This window comes from Macrotis lagotis, chromosome 4 (genome assembly GCF_037893015.1).
Source record: "Macrotis lagotis isolate mMagLag1 chromosome 4, bilby.v1.9.chrom.fasta, whole genome shotgun sequence".
Classification (NCBI taxonomy): domain Eukaryota; kingdom Metazoa; phylum Chordata; class Mammalia; order Peramelemorphia; family Peramelidae; genus Macrotis; species Macrotis lagotis.
This window is the reverse complement of record NC_133661.1, coordinates 190,574,502-190,593,534: the sequence shown is the minus strand read 5'-3', so window position 1 is coordinate 190,593,534 and position 19,033 is coordinate 190,574,502. Positions and strand designations below refer to the sequence as shown.

Below are 19,033 nucleotides of genomic sequence, written 5' to 3'. Positions count from 1 at the left end.
CCTGTGCTTTAGAAATGTCAACTTATCAAATATGTGGAAGAAGGTTAGTTAGGATATAAACCAACTGCTGACATAATGGTCTAGAAGAAAGGTTATCAGGACCTGACATAGGCTACTCACTGTATAAGTAGAGAGAAACAGGCATGTGGAGGTGAAGGAGCTAAAGGAATGAGAAAGATGTAAGAGTAGAGGAAAAGACCAGTTTTGAGAACTTAGGTGATGAGAATGGTGGTGTCCTTCATTGAATAGGAAAGTGAGGTAGAGTTTATGGAGAAAGATGAGTTCTGTTTATAATATACCTGTGGGACATCCAACTGGATGAGTTCAGCAGGCAGGTGGTGACATGTATTGGAGTTCTATAAAAAGATGAGGAGGACTAGATAGGAAGATATGGGAATCATTTGCTGTGGAATAATTGAACCCTTATAAGCTGAACAGATTTCTGAGAATGTTTAGAGAAGTGAGACATGAGGTCAAAGCCCTGGGATATATTCACAGATGGAACAGGTTAAGGATAGTTGATCACAGGAAAAAGGTGATGGCCTTTGCAAAAGAGAAGTGTTACCCTTTTGTCAGAAAATGAAGCAAATGGAGGGATGTTGGGAGGATCTGTGTTGTAAAACTGAAGAAAAGGGAATTCTCAATGAATGGTCTTTCGTTTTCTCCCAAATTTTTAATTTTAAAGATTTTTTCTTTCTACATCATTTTCATTTCTGAATCTATTCTCCTCAATCATTGAGGACTGATTCTTTTCATTGTAAAATATGAAGCAAGTTCCTTGACTCAAAGCAAGAGGAGTTAGAGTGATATAGGTCATTTGAGTTTAGAAGAAAAGATTTGGAACAGAATTCAATAGAGAGTAAAGTGAGAGCTCATCTGAGATTAGATAACATAAATTTATGAAGTATCTAGGCAGTGACTAGTTTTGTTTCTCTAGCAGTGTTCTAGTTTTTCTAGCAGTGTTCAGTAAAAAGTCTGCTAAAGTAGAAAAAAACAAGGTAAATACTGGGGGGAAACAAAAGTTCAGTTTTTGGCAAGGGATGAATGACTGGAAGAATGGGTTATAAGCAATTCAGGGTAGAAGAATGAATTGAACTGACTACAGATTTCAAAAAGAGAAAAAGGCAGAGCAGAGTTAATAGAATCACAGCATCTAGAGCCAGTTCTTTTGTTGTGAGAAGAAAGAAGAGGAAAATGGACACAGACACAAGGAGAAGGTGAACTAGGTAGGGAGGGGATAAATTTGTTGTGTACATGCTAGCATGAGTGCCCACGTGTATATACATTGGTCATAGAAAGAAAAGTTAAGCAATAAAACCTTCATTTGCACTAGTTGATTTCTAAAGTCCTTTCCTGCTCTTAACTCTATGCTCCTGTGATCTATTGGGAAATCAAAGCAATCCATAGTCATATGAAAAATTGTTCTAAATCACTACTTATTAGAGTAATGCAAATTAAAGCATCTCTAAGGTACCACCTCACCCTCTCAAGACTAGTCAATATGACCAGAAAGGAGAATGATCAATGTTGGGAGGGATGTGGGAAATCTGGGACACTATTACACTGTTGGTGGAGCTGTGAACTCATCCAACCTTTCTGGAGAGAAATTTGGAATTAAGCCCAAAGGGCAACAAAGATATGTATACCTTTTAATCCAGCAATACCACTACTGGGTCTATACCCTGAAGAGATGATGAAAAAGAGATGATGAAAAAGGGTAAAATAAATCACTTGTACAAAAATATTCATAGCAGCCCTGTTTGTGGTAGCAAAGAATGGAAAATTAAGTGAATGTCCTTCAATTGGGAAACGGCTTTACAAACTGTGGTATATGTATGTCATGGAACACTATTGTTCTGTTAGAAATGAGGAGGGATGGGAATTCAGGGAAGCCTGGAAGGATTTGCATGAACTGATGCTAAGTGAGATAAGCAGCACCAGAAGAACACTGTATACCCTAACAGCAACATGGGGGTGATGATGAACCTCATTCCATCAGTGCAACAATCAGGCACAATTTTGGGGTTTCTGTGATGGAGAATACCATCTGTATCCAGAGAAAGAATTGTGCAGTTTGAACAAAGACCAAAGACTATTACCTTTAATCTATTAAAAAACTATTATCTTATTATATAATTTTGCTATCTCTTATACTTTATTTTTCTTCCTTAAGGATATGATTACTCTCTCATCACATTCAACTTACAGATTGCCTTCTGTGGGGGGTGGGAGGAGGGAAACAAAATTAGGGGAAAATTGTAAAATTCAAAATAAATAAAACCTTCCAAAAAAAAAGTTCATGATGATGAATCTAGATTAGTTTATAATAAAAAATCCTAGCTATGACACTTCAAGGCCTAAAAGGTCAACAGTAAAAACTCAAAGATGATATGAAAACTCCATTGGATTTGTGTAGATATGGTGGCAATGAATAAAAATCTAAGAGAACAGACTTCACATGTTTAACTCAGTTTGAAATTCTCTTAAGTACCTAGTTGATACTTGGGTAAATTAAAGGAAAAAAACCACACCCACATGAGTTCAGTGTCACTTTGCAGGATGAGCCACACCTAAAAAGGAGTTAGACAGTTTTATTTCATTATCAAAGCCTGAGTTAATGAAGTGATAATGAGAAGAAAGTGTTTTAAGCTACTTCATACCACATTATTAAATGAACACACTTTATAACCAAGGATTTAAATACAGCTTTTAAGCTACCTCCCACTCCACATTTAATGGAGTGTGAGTTCCTAGGGAAATTTCTAGAGATGGCAACTCAGCACTTTTTTTAACTAGAGACTGGGATTTACTAGTTTGGTCCAGGCTCAGCATCTAGATTCCCAGATCAATTATTTGAACAACTTATGATTGTAAATTTTTTAAAAATCAATTATGCTTTTTAGTTGTCATTAAGTCAGTTCATTGGGCAATAAAGTCTGGCAATTCCTCAAGTTAGGTATTGCAAAATTACATATGATCTACTATATTTACTGTCCCAGTCAAGTGTTATATTCTACTTAGACCATCTTTTTGAAAGCCTGAAGTAGTGATGGCTGGACTACATTTGGGTTTCTGGAGACCATGCCCTTGGGGACTTAATCTACTATACATTGGAACCCCTGCCCTATGGCCCAAGCTGTTGTGACTGGAGAGTATGAATGCCAGCTTACCTGCTAAGATAACCCCCTATATGTAACTGGCCCTACGCAAGCTTCCATTCTACCTTGGCCTTCTTTCTCATCTGCTCTATTCAAAGATTTAATACTCCTCTGCAATTTCTTCCTCTCTGTAATGCAATCAATTCAATACTACCACTGATACTAGAAAAGAAATGGGGGCGGCTGGGTGGCGCAGTGGATAAAGCACCGGCCTTTGAGTCAGGAGTACCTGGGTTCAAATCTGGTCTCAGACACTTAATAATTACCTAGCTGTGTGGCCTTGGGCAAGTCACTTAACCCCATTTGCCTTGCAAAAACCTAAAAAAAAAAATGCTTGATGACTCTACTCATATCTCTATGACTTCCTAAGTGATAATGACCAAGTTAGACCATGAGAAGGCATATGAATATAATGTTAAGACTTTTTAGATATACTGGTTATTTTGCTGGACTGTTTTTTCCCTTTCTCTTTACAACTCTCTCTTTTTTTTTTTTTAATAAAGGCTGGCTCTAAGGGAAGAGGAATACATTGGATAATATAATGCAATAAATGAAAGATGTAATTTTTTTTTAAAAAGTGCCATAAGATGCTCTAATAATTTAGGATCATAGATAAAGAGCTGGAAAGAGCCTCAGTCATCAAATTGAATCTCTTCTTTTACAGATTTGGAAACTGAGGTCGAGAGGCTAAGTGATTTGATCAAGCTCACAAAGGCAGTAAGCATTAGAAGCAGGATTTGAACCTAGATTCTCCGACTCCTGAGCTAGTATCTTTTTTATGAATCAATTTGTAAAGTGAGTGAACTGACTGATTTGTTTCATTTATGAGTGCCAGTTAAGTAGACAAGGTACAATAATAAAGTGTATCCTATAAAATCTCATTATAATATTCCTTGAAGTTTTCATTTTGGGATTCCTCTCAGGTGGTAATTGGAGGATTATTTGAATTTCTATTTTTACCCTCTTGATATTTTTTTTAATAAAATAATAACCAGCTTTTTAAAATCATAATTTTCAAGTAGTCCAATAATTTTAAAATTATTTCTCCTAATCTCTTTTCCAGGTATTTTCCAATGTGACATTTCATATTTTCTTTTATTTTTTCATTTTTTTTTGGTTTTATTTTTTGATTTCTCATCAAGTCATTAGCTGCCATTTGTCAATTCCAATTTTTCTTCAATGAGCTTTTGTACTTTCTTTTCCATTTGGTCAATTCTACTTTTTAAGGAGTTTTTTTCTTCAGTAAATTTTTGGATCTCTTTTTCCATTTGTCCTTTTCTGCTTCTTAAGGTATTCTTCTCATTGGCTTTTTGGACCTCTTTTACATTTGGCCTAGTCTGGTTTTTTTTTTTTAAGGTTTTTTTCAAGGCAAACGGGGTTAAGTGGCTTGCACAAGGCCACAGCTAGTTAATTATTAAGTGTCTTAGACCAGATTTGAACCCAGGTACTCCTGACTCCAAGGCTGGTGCTTTATCCACTACACCACCTAGCTGCCCCTTAGTCTGATTTTTAAGGTGTTATTTTCTTTAGGATTTTTTGTGTCTCCTTTATCAAGCTGTTCTTTATTATTTTCTTGCTTCTTACTTTTGCTAATTTTTCTTCCACCTCCACTTGATTTTCAAAACTTTTTCTGAGCTCCCCCATAGCCTAAGACCAATTTATACTTTTCTTGAAAACTTTGGATGTAAAAGTTTTGACTTTTTCTTCCAAGTGTGTGTTTTGAACTTCCTTCACCACTGTAACAGTCTATGGTCAGATTCTTTTCTGTTGCAGGTTCATCTTCCCACCTGTGACTTGATTTTAACTGTTAAAAATCTGCTTCCAGGAGGAAGGATGTACTGTTTTCAGAGATACTGCTGCAAGCTCTCTCAAAGGAGAGGTACTTAACTACTCTCCTTGTCTGTACTCTGGTCTCTAAGTGACCACAAGCACTCTTCTGTCCTGGAACCACGAGGAGGGTCCCTTCTCTCCTGCAGCCCCCAGGTCCTGGTGTGCTACTGCTCCTCCCTGTGCTACCACCCAGGATTGCAACCAGGATTCAAGTTGGGGCAAAACAACAGAGCCCTGCCTCAGTGCTAGCAAAGAGACCCTTGTAATCTACTTTGACCCACTGTTTGATCCCTTTACAATCCATGGGCTCCAGAAACAGCTGCTGCCACTGCTGATTCAAAGGCTTCAAAGGCCTGCTCCTGCTTTGCTGGGGCCAGGGATGCATTGGCACCATGTGCTGGCCTATTGGCTTTGATGTCTCTGGGCTGAGAGGTCTGGAAACTACCACTACTGCCACTGCTGATCCTGTCACCCACAGGCCGCCCCTGCTTTGCTGGGCTCGTCTGACCTGGCTGACCCGAGCCAGAATGTGCTCCTCTTTCATGCTGGAGCAAAGACCTTCCTGTTGACCCTCCAAGTTGTCTTGGGTTGGAAAATTGTTTCACTCCACCTTTGTGTGGGTTCTGTTGCTCTAAAAATTGTTTAGTCATTATTTGGAGAGACATGGGGGAGACCTGGAACAAGTCCCTGCCTTTACTTCACCATCCTGGCCCTGCCTCTCGTGTGTCTGTGTGTGTGTGTGTGTGTGTGTGTGTGTGTGTGTACTTAAGGATGTAACTCTGAACCTGAGGTTAACCACAGACATGGATCTTAAAGTTCTTTTGAAAAATCTAGCATTAACTACTAAATCCTGGAGATTAATTCATTACTAGTAATTCCATTCTACAAGACAGTTCCTAAAATATAAATTTTTAAATTTCAGAATTATATCAGACAAAAACAAATTCAGTTATGAGGTTTTAAAAGTTAAGTGAATTTTTCATGAATAAATAAGATATAAACTCATAAAGAAAATGATCATCACCAGGCAATGTACTGTACTTTGCCATAAAGATGAAGCTGCAGAAAATGATAGAGATTCAAGATGGTAGATAAAACTTACAACTTAGATTCTGAGTTCAAAGGGGTATGCAGCCTTTGCCATGTGCCACTCTAACTCTAACACAGCAAAGCATATCAACATTGCATTCTTACTGTTTTTTAGAGCTAACTCTCTAACACAGCAAAGAATATCACATTGCATTCTTACTGTTTTTTAGAGTCAAGAAACCCTTATGAGTCATAATTAAGAAATGTTAAGACAAAAAAAAATTGAGTCAAAATTCCAAGAGTATCTAGCTTCTTGTACCTAACATAAGTCACTGATCCATTACTCTATTTCTTAGCCAGTACCAGACATTTTTGATGCTGCAGCTTTATAATATAGTTTTGGATCTGGCACAGCTAGGGAAGGTGGTGATTTAAATGAGACTTAAAGGAAACTAGGAATTCTTGAGGGCAGAACATTTCAAGAATCAGGAATCAGTTAATGCAGAGGGAGATGTAACAGAAATGGGAGACGTAAAGTCATATTTGAGGAACATAAGGAAGCCATTATATATCACAGGGATGTAGAGTATATAAAGGGGGAAAGACAGGAATATCTAATAAATTTCACCCTTATTATTCCTACCTTTCTCCCCAACCCCCTTTCTTCTTATCTCCTTGATTAATACTGGTGATTATACCTGGACAAAGCATAGCCCCAAATAGATAAATGAATTTTTCCCACCTAATAGAAATAGACAGATTGGCTAGCCTGCTATAAGTCTTCACTATTCAAATCAAAAGCTCTGTTTTTCACAGTTAAATCATATTTACTGGACTGCATTAGAATATAGCTGATCTTTTCTTTTCAAAATTCTTACTAGCTAGCAAAAATGCCAAGTTCATGGCAACAATAAGCAAACTATTTAGACAGAATCAAAATGGTTATTAATGCCTTGAAGTTTGAACTCTGACAGAAAAACAAGGATGAAGAAGAATGAAAAGAAGGAGGAAGAAGAGGAGAAAGGAAGAGGAGGAAAAAGAGGAAGAGGAGGAGAAAGGAGGAAGAAGAGGAAGAGGAAGAGAAGGAAAAAGAGGCGAAGGAGGAGAAAGGAAAAAAGAAGAGGAGGGGAGGAGGAAAAGGGGAAGGAAGAGAAAGATGAGAGGGAGGAGGGGGAAGGAGGAGAAGGGGAGGAGGGAGAGGGGAAGAGAAGGAGGGGAGAAGGGGGAAAGAAGAGGAGAAGAAGGGGCAGGAGGAGGGAGAAGGAGGGGAAGGAAGAAGAGGGGAAGAGGAGGAGGAAAAGGAAAAATAGGGGGATGAGTAGGAGGAAGAGAAAAAGGGGAAGGAGAAAGATGGATAGATTCTATCTTAAATTCAATCTCAGCTTAAATCAACCATTATTTCAGTTATAGAACATTCTCTTCAGGTGATGCTGTTTCAAGTAGGGAAATTGCAGTTGTATTTCTGGATTTAAATGTGGAGGGAGAGGCAAATATAGATAGAAATGTAAAGTTTCAATATTCTGAACACTTGCTACTTAGGAAAAATATTTTCAATTATAAATATGAAGCACACTGAAGGAACATGTACATAACTATAAAATAGTTTTTTTTCACATAATAATGTTGATGACTAAACAAACTCAAAATTGTTTGACTTTTAGACTTATATTTTAACTATCATATATATATATATATATATATATATATATATATTAACTATCACCTGTTATAGAGAAGTTGGCAATGACCTCAATGTTAAGATTTTAAAAATATCTCCTGAAGAACTATACTAATCTTCTTACTGTAAGAAATAAGTATAACAGTATAGATGAAAGAGACCTGGATGTGAAGGGAAAAGATGATGGCAAGACCAAGAAAAATATGTCCAAAATAATTCCTAGAAAGCAAGATAGGTATAAGAATGTGATGCTGCTATTACTGTAAGAAATGAGAAATACAAAGGATGCCCTTTCTGTATAGTTTCTGACATTGTAAATTCTTGGGGTGCTGGGTCATTTTATTAACCAAGCTATACTACCACAGACTCTCAAATTTTCTGAATTTTATTTCCTATTTCCTGACCTGTAAAATGAAATTTTATCTGTACTATGTACTATACTACTTATGCAGTTGTCAAATTAATTTTCCTAAATTTGTCTGACCGTGTCACTTCTCTATTTAATACACTCCAATTACTTACTACTACACTTTGAAGATCAAACATTTGACAATTCAAGCTCTTCATAACTTGGCCTCTTCATATCTTTCACCTTTATATACTCTACAGTCCTATATTATATAATGACTTACTTATGTTCCTCAAATATGACTTTACATCTCCCATTTTTGTGCTTCTGAAATGACTATTTCTGATTCTTGGAATGTTGTACCTTTGAGAATTCCTAGTTTCCTTTAAGATTCAGTTAAATTTCCACCTTCCCTAGCTGTGCTAGATCTAAAACTATATTATAAAGCAGCAGCATTGAAACTGTCTGGTACTGACTAAGAAATAGAGTAATGGGGGCAGCTAGGTGGCAGCACTGCTAGAGCACCGGCCCTGGAGTCAGGAGTACCTGAGTTCAAATCCGACCTCAGACTTAATAATTACCTAGCTGCTTGGCCTTGGGTAAACCACTTAACCCTAACTTGCCTTGCAAAAACCTAAAAAAAAAATTTAAAAAAGAAATAGAGCAATGGATCAGTGGCTTATGTTACGTACAAAAGAAATAATATCTGATAAACCCAACTTTTAGGTTAAGAATTCACTATTCGACAAAAGCTGCAGGGAAAACTGGAAAACAGGTCAAAATTAGGCATAGAACCACATCTCACACCCTATACCAAAATAAGGTTGAAAAGGGTATGAATTTAAACAATAAAAGGTGATACCATAGATCAATTAAGAGAGGAAAAGAAACATTCTGTCAGATCTACAGAGTGATCCAAACAAGAAAAAGAGGTCATTATAAATTACAAAATGGATGATTTTGATATTAAATTAAAAAGTTTTTGCACAAATAAAACCAACGCAGCCAAAGATTAGAAGGAATGTAGAAAATTGGGAAACAATTTTAACATCTAGTGTATCTGATAAAGGGTTCATTTCTAAAATATATAGAGAGCAAATTTATAAGATTATAAGTCATTCCCAATTAATAAATGGCTAAAGGATATGAACAGGCAATTTTCAGATGAAGAAATTAAAGCTATTTTTTTATTCATATGAAAAAAATACTCCAAATCACTAAAAGAGAAATACAAATTAAAACAACTCTGAGGTACCACCTCACATCTATCATTTTGGCTAAGATGACAAAAAAGGAAAAAAGAACAATGCTGAGAGGATGTGGGAAAGATGGGACACTAATGACACTGGATGAGCTGTGAACTGATCCAACCATTCTAGAGAGCAATCTGGAACTATGTCCAAAGTGCAATAAACTATGTATACCCTTTGATCTAGCAAAACCACTACTAGGTCTATATCCCCAAAAGATCATAAAAAGGACAGGAAAAGTCTCATGTTCAAAAACGTTTATAGTAGCCCTTTTTGTAGTGGCAAAGAATTGGATATTGAGGGGATGCTTATCAATTGGGGAATGGCTGGACAAATTATGGTTTATGAATGTTATGGAGTATTACTGTTCTAGGTAAAATCATGAGTGAAATCTGAACTTCACAGAAGCAAGACCTGAATGAGCTGATGCTGAGTGAAGTGAGCAGAACCAAGAGAACATTGTGCACATTAACTAGAATATTGTGAGATGATCAACGAGGATGGACGCAGCTCCTCTCAACAGTTCAGTGATCAAGGACAGTCCTGAGAGATCATTTTAAGGAAAATGCTATCCATAATGAGAGAATATACTATGGATTCTGAAGTGTAAAGTCAAGTATACTTTTAAAAAAAAACTTATTTTTCTTTTGTTCTCCCCTTAATTCTATCTGCTTTTGCAACATGATGAATTTGAAATTAAGTTAAACATGACTGTACATGTAAAACTTTTACTAGTTTGTATGCAGTCATGGGCAGAGGGGAGAAAATGGGGGGGATGTGAAACTCAAACTTGCAAATGGATGAATGTTAAAAACTACCTTTACATGTAATTGGAAAAATTAAATAAAATTTCAATAAAGATTAAAAAAAATGCTATTTCCTAGTTACCCAGCTACTAGTACTTTCCCCTCAAGGATAGGAACTCTTTATGTAAATATTTATATTCCATTGTAGACAAGTGGCTTCCTCCAGAGGCATTGCTTTTGCTTTCTAGTATCCCCAGCAGCAGGCACAAAGTCAGACACAGAAATGATTGTTGACTAATTGATCCAAGTGGAAATATCTTGTAAAGGATTGGAAACAATGATGATGTGGAGATTGTAAGAGTTATCTGTGTAAGATTAAGAGAAAATACAAGTTTTTTAAAAGAACAAATCAAAATGGTGAAAAATATGGAGGGTGGCTAGGTGGCACAATGGATAGAGCAGTGGCCCTGGAGTGATAGTCCACACACCAAATGTATTAGGGAGGGAGGGGGAGAGAGGGAGGGAGAGAGGGAGAGGGAGAGGGAGAGGGAGAGGGAGAGGGAGAGAGAGAGAGAGAGAGAGAATGTGTCTGAGTGTGAGTGAATAAAACATGTTAAATGGTAGCCGCAAGGGACAGATGATAGAAATAAAGTCACCCCTCCTCCTCTAACCTACCAATACAAGGAGAAATGAAATTAGGCAGTAATAAGGGACAGGCTAAAAAAAAAGTTTAGAATCAATATTTTATGGCAGAAAAGGTTAGTTCCTACGTAGGACACCTCTGCTGAAACAGTAGGAAAATGGAGGAAAAAAATGACTGCAGAAATGAGAATATGTCAAGGTGTAGAGAGAATAAAGCCAGAGTGATTTTACCTAGTTCTAAATGTTCTTTGAGAAGATTTAAGATGAGTGAGCCTTGAAAACATCAAGTTGCAAATTGAAAACTTGGGGTAGAAGCCAAGAACTTAATGACAGAGGTTAAGTAGTATTGTCTGGCTGCGGCAAGACAAAATTGCAAGTTGAACAAATGAACTCGAGTCAAGTAGAACTATAAAGGCTTGGGGGGGAGGGGGGGACAACCTAGAAAAATATAGACTTCACCTAGCCTTTGAATTTTTCCAAGGACATTATCCCTTTACTATATGTAAAATATTAATAAAAAATCCCATTCATATTGCTAGCAGTCTTTATTCCTCAAAAATTACCGTTAAAAATATAATTGAAGATTCTTCAATCACTGCATATGAATCATACATAAAATGTCAACTATCTTTCTATATGATCCAAACAAAATCTGGAAAACTATGTGCATTTCTACATGTACAGAATTTAGCCACCTCATACGCAGCTGGCTTAAGACTCAATGGTAGAAAGGTATTTTTCTATCTTCCAGAACAGAGACTATTTTGGGGACTAGTTGGTCCAGAAATATAAGTTTGGAATTCTTAAAGTAAATTCTTTCTTCAACACACTGGCAAAGCTTCAAATTTCTTCAGCAATGTGAAAGGCAGATCAGAAATTTACCAAGTTGTATAACCCTGGACAAGTCACTCAATTAAAGGAGATAACATAAGTGGTTTATAAACTTTAAAGCACTCTTAACTACCTTATTTTAATGGCAAACTAAGGCACTTCCTTTTAAGTCTAGATTAACGTTCATTTTTCAGAACTTAAAAGGAAAAAAAAATGAAGCATCATTCAGTATTATATTAGAATGAGATTGATTAGGTCAAGTAATGGATATACTAAGTTCAGAATGTCTCTTTTATTATAAATGTTGTTTAACCATCTTCTGTTCTGGTATTTCCAGAGCTCAGGATACTGCCCAATACAGAGTATATACTTAAAAAATGCTTGTTGGTTGCTATTTTTTTTCCATTAACTTTAAGCCCTCCTCCCCCTCTGCCCACTAGAACAAAGAAACCTAACATTAATTTAGACTTGGAGAAGAGTTGAGAAACTATATCTCCTGTGGCATGGATCAGGAATCTCTGCTGCAGGAAAAGCTGGGGTGGTGCATTTCCAGAATTCAGGAGTTCTGAGCTTTAGCTCTTGAAAGAGGGGCAGATGTATACCAGACTACCTAATAAGGGGAAGGAAGGAGGGAGGGAGGAAGGTAAAGAGAAAAAAAGGAAGACAAGAAAGAGCAAAAAAGAGATAAGAAAATTCACCTTCCTGCATAGTAGAAGAGAATTAAGAGTGTGGAATATTGATTATATAATTAGTCAATGGATGTTTTGTTGAACTGTTTATTACATGGGAAGGAAGAATAAATTCAGGGGAAAAAATGATGAAAAACAAAAGAAATCATCAATAAAATTATTTTTTAAAAAATGAAATCAGTTTGTAGTTCCATTTGTAAAAAAGGATATATATTAAATATATAGGAAAGGCATAACCTCCATGGGCCTTGGTGATGGCATCTGTAATTGAGAGAGTAAGGATCCCTAAGGTTCTTTTTGGACTTAAAATACTTTAAAAGCTTCATACTTGGTTAGCAGTTGCTTGAATTATACTTTAAAATTTAACATACCAAACTTTAATAACATATTTTTGTTCTTAAAGGGTTACACATGGAAAAACATATACATTTAGGTCTTACCAGACACAAACCTTTCCACAATAAGGATCATTTGATTTAGAACTGGAAAGGACCTTAGAGAGCAGTGTCTTGACTTACAGATACAGGAAAAAAATTTTCTTCATTTTATGCATGTGGCAACTGAAGCTCAGAGAAATTAAGTGACTTGTGAACAGTTAATATGAATGGTAAATATAGCCAACATTTGATTCAGGTCCTTTTGATTCCAGATCTAGTGCTCTCTCCGCTACAATAAAAGAAGAGGTTATGAAGACTTGCTTGTCATGTTAAGAGAGGGGCATCCTTGACCCAGATATGGGTTGGACTCAGCTTCAGAGATTGTGTTTCTATTAAAGAACTGATTAAATTTCTTGTAGCTATTTAGCAAAGCTGGAATTGGACATATGACCATACCTTTCTTGATGGCCCTTAACTTTTAGCCAAAGGATTTCAATACCTCTAGCACTCTTAAATGGCTCTGCCAGCTGTACTAGTAAAAGTGTTTTGATTGGTAACTAGGGGTAAAGAATGTTTAGGACTAAATTATTCATACAAAATTTCTCATCAAAGCCCTAACATGGAATTCTGTGAGAAATTCATTGGAGCTCATTTGGGTTGTGGGAAAACCTCAGAATCCTATCCCTGAAGGCTGACACCAACATCATAGCTAATTCCAGGTGTCATCTGTGAAAACCATAGTCCTCCCAGAACTTAAGGTCTAGCAGCAGCACAGTAATACCCAAGGAACAACCCATGACCCTTGATCATCAACAGGAGGTGAAAGGGAAAGAGAAAGAGGGGTTGGATAGGGGAAAATAGGAGAACAACATGATGAAAATGAGACCCTGGGAGTAGTGGCTCAGGGTCACATGTGAGGAGTGGGGACAACTGCCAGTGGCACCTTGAAATCATGATGAGGACCACAAAGTGAAGAAGGTCCTCAACTCCATATAACCATGCTGGGGACAAAGCACTAGAAGCCCTATGTTAGCTACATCTCTGGTTTTAATCATCTTTTTGGATGGTCCACATGAAAAAAAGTACTTTAATATTTATTTTAGAACAATCTCCTAGAAGGCTCAAACACAATTTGATGTTCTATGTATTTAAGTGAAAGGCTGGCATATGAAAGGAATTTAAGAAAACTTAAAACAGAAAGCAAAAATATTTATGCATCCTCATATTATAGATTCCTTGCTGGGATGTGTTTACTGTAGTTAATTACCTATATATATATATACATATATATCTTTTTTCCAGTATAGGTCAATCTCTAAAAGTATATTTTCTTCTAATAATTTAACTAAAATATTATAGCATATGTTTGAACCAGCAGCCAAAATCAGCCAAAATCCAGTCATCAGAAGTATTCAGAAAGATTTTAATAATTTAACTACCACAGGTAGAACCATAATATTCTAAGAATCATCTATGACATATACAGCATTATATTTAGACTAAAGTGAATACACAGAGTTAACACTGCTATAAAAGTGCTTTGCTATCATGTTCTTTGAAAGGTATTCTATGAAACTTTTATAAACTGAAAGAGAATTAAATGAACAGAATCTCAGAAGAATAATTTATATAATAACAGTACTGTAAAGATAAACAACTTTTAAAGTTGTAAGACCTGTGCTTAAAATAATAATCATTCACGATTATTACAAAGGAGTGATGGTGAAACTATTATCCATCTCCTGACAAAGGGGTGACAGATTTTGGGTAGACTTTTTTTTGTATACAGCTAATTGAGGAATTTGTTTTGCTTAACAATGCATATTTGTTACAGGGGAAAATATCCCCCCCTCTGGGAATGGGGTACTTGGGAGAGATTTCTGACAATTGAAAAAAAATTAGAAAATGGAGAGGTCTAGGTGGGTACTACAAATGTGAAATGCTGCATGTACTTTTCAGATAGTTACCATACTGTCAGTTTTTTTTTTTGACATTGTTACAAGTCCACCTCTCACAGAGTAAGGGTAATCTAAATGTTTATAATGTAAAAACAAAACAAATAAAACTTTTTATTTAAAAAAAAACCCTCTGATGGTTTCCTTTTTTCTGTAGAAAAAGACACAAATTTCTCTTTTATAACTTCACATTCTGCACCATCCTAATTTACCACATTTATTCCTTATCATTTACCTGTACACACACACACTCTCTTACTTTACTTTCTCTCTCTCTCTCTCTCTCTCTCTCTCCCCCTCTCTCTCCATGTTTTAGCTAAGGTGGCCTGTACTGTTGCCAGTACATTCTGTTTTCTTCTTTTGGTCCTACTCAATGTTTATTTCCTCATGCCTGGAATGCATTTTCTCCTTACCTTGATTTCACAGAATCCTGAGGTTTCTTTGAAGCTTAGGGGTGAGTTGTTTTTCTTCTCATCACTAGATGAACCTAGCACAGTGCCTAATGAGTATTTTTTGAAGGATAGAACACTAGAATAACTCTCAAGTTGATTTACTATAGACACCTAGGAGAAAGAATATAAACTACTTGAGTAGACAGCTCTTTGTAAATGTTTTTTGTTAAATTTTATTAAATATGTAATAACATTCCTCTACTAAATAGTAAGCTTCAAGAGAAGAAGTCATATGTAAACTTCATAAACTGCAGGAAAACTCTGTACTGTTAGTAACATAGGTAGTTCATAAAATAGGTAATGTCATGATAGAATTAGAAAATCCCAAGTTATCTCATTTGAAAAACAACTGAAAAAAAAGAAAAGAAAAAACTGAAGGGGTGGCTAGGTGGCACAGTGGATAGAGTACTGGCCCTGGAGGTAGGAGTACCTGAGTTCAAATTTGACCTCAGACAATAATTACCTAACTTGTGTGGCCTTCGGCAAGCCACTTAACCCCATTTCCTTGCAAAAAAAAAAAAAAAAAAAAAAGAAAAACAACTGATCTGCAACATAGAACCAGGACAGAGAATTTTAAAATTATATTATACTAACTGAAAGCCATGATCAGAAAAATAGTCTAGATATCATCTTTGAAGAAATTATCAAGGAAAACTAAGCTGATATTCTAGAATCAGAGGATAAAATAAAGTAGAAATTGAAAAAATTCACTGATCACCTCCTGAGATTCCCAAAATGAAAACTCCCAAGAATATTAAAGCTAAATTCCAGAGCTCTCAGGTCAATAAGATAATATTGCAAACGCCTGAAAAAAAAATTTAAGAATCAAGGTCCACAGTCAGGATAATGCAAGATTTTAGCAGCTTCATTGTTAACCCTCACTGCTAAGGCAACTGTATGTACTAAGGCTAAGTCACAATATCTTGAGTCTCCTCCTACATGCATGGCTTTTTCCTCCTGCTACAAAATAAAGGCTATAACCCTCTATGAATTCTTTGGTTTTATTTTATTTCTGAGTTGACAGTAGGTATAAAGCATTTGGTATAACTTCTGTGGCTATTTGGTCAGAGTTGACAATTGGCGTAATATACTCTGTGGTTCTTTTGGTTTATTTTTAATTTTTAGAGTTAATCGTCGGCGTACAAGCTCTGTGAAGTCTTTGGTACATTTGGAGTTTAACAGTTGGTACATAACCTCTGTGGCTCTTTGGTCATTTGTTTTTAGATTTTGTTTAGCACAGCACCTGGTACATAATCATTGCTTTATGAATTCTTATTCTTCCATCTCCCCTTGAAAGAAGACATGAGGGTATTAGAGAAGTAGTAATGGTTGTGGCATTAAGAGGATATGGGCACCAGCCCTTCAAATCCAGCCTCATACTTAGTAACTTCACTGTGTGACCTTGGCCCCACTGCCCTGCCAAAAAAAAAAAAAAGAGGATATGGGTTCAATTCTGTCTTCTTAGGCTTAAGATATAAAAATGAGGGGCTGAATTAAATTGACTCTAGATTCATGATTGTAAGGAAAAGGTCCTTAACCTTAGTTATGTCAGATACCTTTAGTAATTTAGTGAAACTTATATACCCCTTCTCACAATTCATCAGTGAACGAATGCAAAGGCTTAGGGTTTAGTAAAAATTAAGATGATTCTTTTCCCAAGTTTACAAACCCCCTGAAATTAATCCACAGACCCAGGGTAAAAATAGCTATTTTTAAACTTATCTCAAAGCTGGTGTCCTGTTTCTAACATTTACCAGTCATTATCTCATTATTTTATTTTTCTGAGTTTAAGTTCTCTCATTTGTAAAATATGAATAATACTTGTACTAGGTACCATCATAAGGTTATGAGAAAAGCATTGTATAAACTTTAAGCACCATATTTTTTTTTAGGTTTTTGCAAAGCAAATGGGGTTAAGTGGCTTACCCAAGGCCACACAGCTAGGTAATTATTAAGAGTCTGAGGCCAAATTTGAACTCAGGTACTCCTGACTCCAGGGCCGGGGCTACTGTGCCACTGAGCCGCCCGGTCATATAAATATTTTTAAGTAATTCATCCATTCATAATCGTGGGTAAACATTTTATTCTATAATCAATTATATTTGTCCTGTCTTCCCAACTGATTTTTTAAGCTTCAGAAGGGTAAAGATCACATATCTCACGCAGTCTATGTATTATTCCCCATGGGGCCTAGCACAGTGCCTTGTGAATAGGAAGGGTTAAAGAATAAATACTGATAATGCATTTTAGTCATTAATAGCCCTATCTGCAATCTCTCTAAAAGAATAGGCACCAGAGTAACAACCAAACCAACCAAACCAATATTATCAGAGCTAGGAACCAGGATCAAGTTTCAAGTCCATTTTTTAACCACTTCTTTTCAATTCTCTAACTTTAGAGAAGTCACTTAACACAAGTTTCCATGTATGCAAAATGAGGATAATTATACTTACTGCTTACTTCAGAGTCATTAAAAGCAAATTTTGTAAACCTGAAAAATGCTATATACATGGTAAGGGGCTCTCCAGGAGAGCTGAGATGGTTACTCCATCTCTCCCTCTCAACTGATTACTTGTTTGGTAATCACCTAGATTAGAGATGCAGTGTAGCCCTTAGCAGATTTTGCAGCAACAGGACATTAGCTGGGAGACATACTCAACTAAACACACCTGCCATGTCACTAAAATATTTCTGAACCTAGTTGTCTACAAATATTCTGGAGCTAAGAACCCTCCTCTGGTAAAACCGGTATTATGGGAAAAAGCATGAATGAGAGAAAATGACTTGAAGAATGTAAAATAATGAACTTGTTTTCATTTTTATAATTAATAAAAGTCAGCAGCAAAAATACTGATCAATGTTGCAACAAAAGGTTAGTATCTAAAATAACATTCCTCAGGTGTAGGCTCAAACACAGGCATGAAAAGACATTCTTTTAGCTGAAATTCTAGAGTACCAGCTTGAGTTTCAAAGTAGATGAAAGCTGCCCTAAAGTTTCTTATCCTGTTTTTTCAGTGAATTCTCTGTTGATTGAAATGAGAATAATCTCTTGCACCAATGGTCCTGTCTTTATCATATCCCTAACAGAACAAGATTAAGTCATTTTCTAAGAGCCTCTCCTGGATCACTTCCTTGTCATGGTAGTGGGGCTTGTACGTTCATTGAAACCACGAGTTGCACTTTACTGGGTTATCCTAGATAGACAGGTCATAGTGGAGAGTACTGACAAAAGGTGATCCACTAGAGAAGGAAATGGCAAATCATGCCAGTATCTTTTCCAAAAAAAAGTCACGTACTTTATTAAAATGGTAAAAGATATGACATCAGAATGGTATGCCGTAAAGTCCATGGGATCAGTGGACTTTACAACAGTACAATTCCCCTTTATAAAAAAAGTCTTCAAAGAATCCTTTAAGAGGTAAAGCAAATTACCCTCTTATGGTAGCTGAGTCGGCTCGAGCAAAGAATGTATGGTTTGATACGTGTATTTCCTCCTGCTCTGCAGATCACAACCTATCCATGCTTGTCTAGTCTATCAAATAGTTGTCCGGGACACCTTGCTAAGAGAGGAAGCTTCAGAATCATGTAATCACAGAATGGGAAGACACCTTGAAAAACCATTAATGTCTCATTGCCTTAGAGAAATCAAGACAGTGATCTTTTAGGAAATTCATAAAGATGCTTCTAAATGCGAATATTCGATACCCAAGTAGTCAAGCAATGGTTTAAATCTGGCAAGGCTGTCAGGAAGTCTTTTTTTTTTAGCAATAGGAGTTGCTATTTGCTGTAGAAAAAAATTTTTAGGAGGCAATCACTCTCACCAAATATTTACTAAGCTCTTTCGTTATGTAAAGAAAAGCCACCACAATGGGCATTTGTTACATTTCAGTCCTTATCAAATAATTTTTAAACTCCTTTCATCACTTAGCTGTTCCCTCCAATACTCCAGCAACTGGTAAACTGAGCCAGAAAAGATAAAACTTTTAAAGTTAGAGATAGTTTCAAAGTCCAAGGCAGTAAACCACTGGACCATGCTCTGTGACATTT

At 36.2% G+C, this 19,033-nt stretch overlaps 1 protein-coding gene across 8 annotated transcripts in view; it reads right to left on the bottom strand.

Moving 5' to 3' along the window:
* SLC12A6 (solute carrier family 12 member 6) overlaps positions 1–19,033 on the bottom strand; it is a 109,189-nt gene that overhangs the window by 61,279 nt on the left and 28,877 nt on the right. The gene's annotated exons all lie outside the window — the stretch shown is intronic.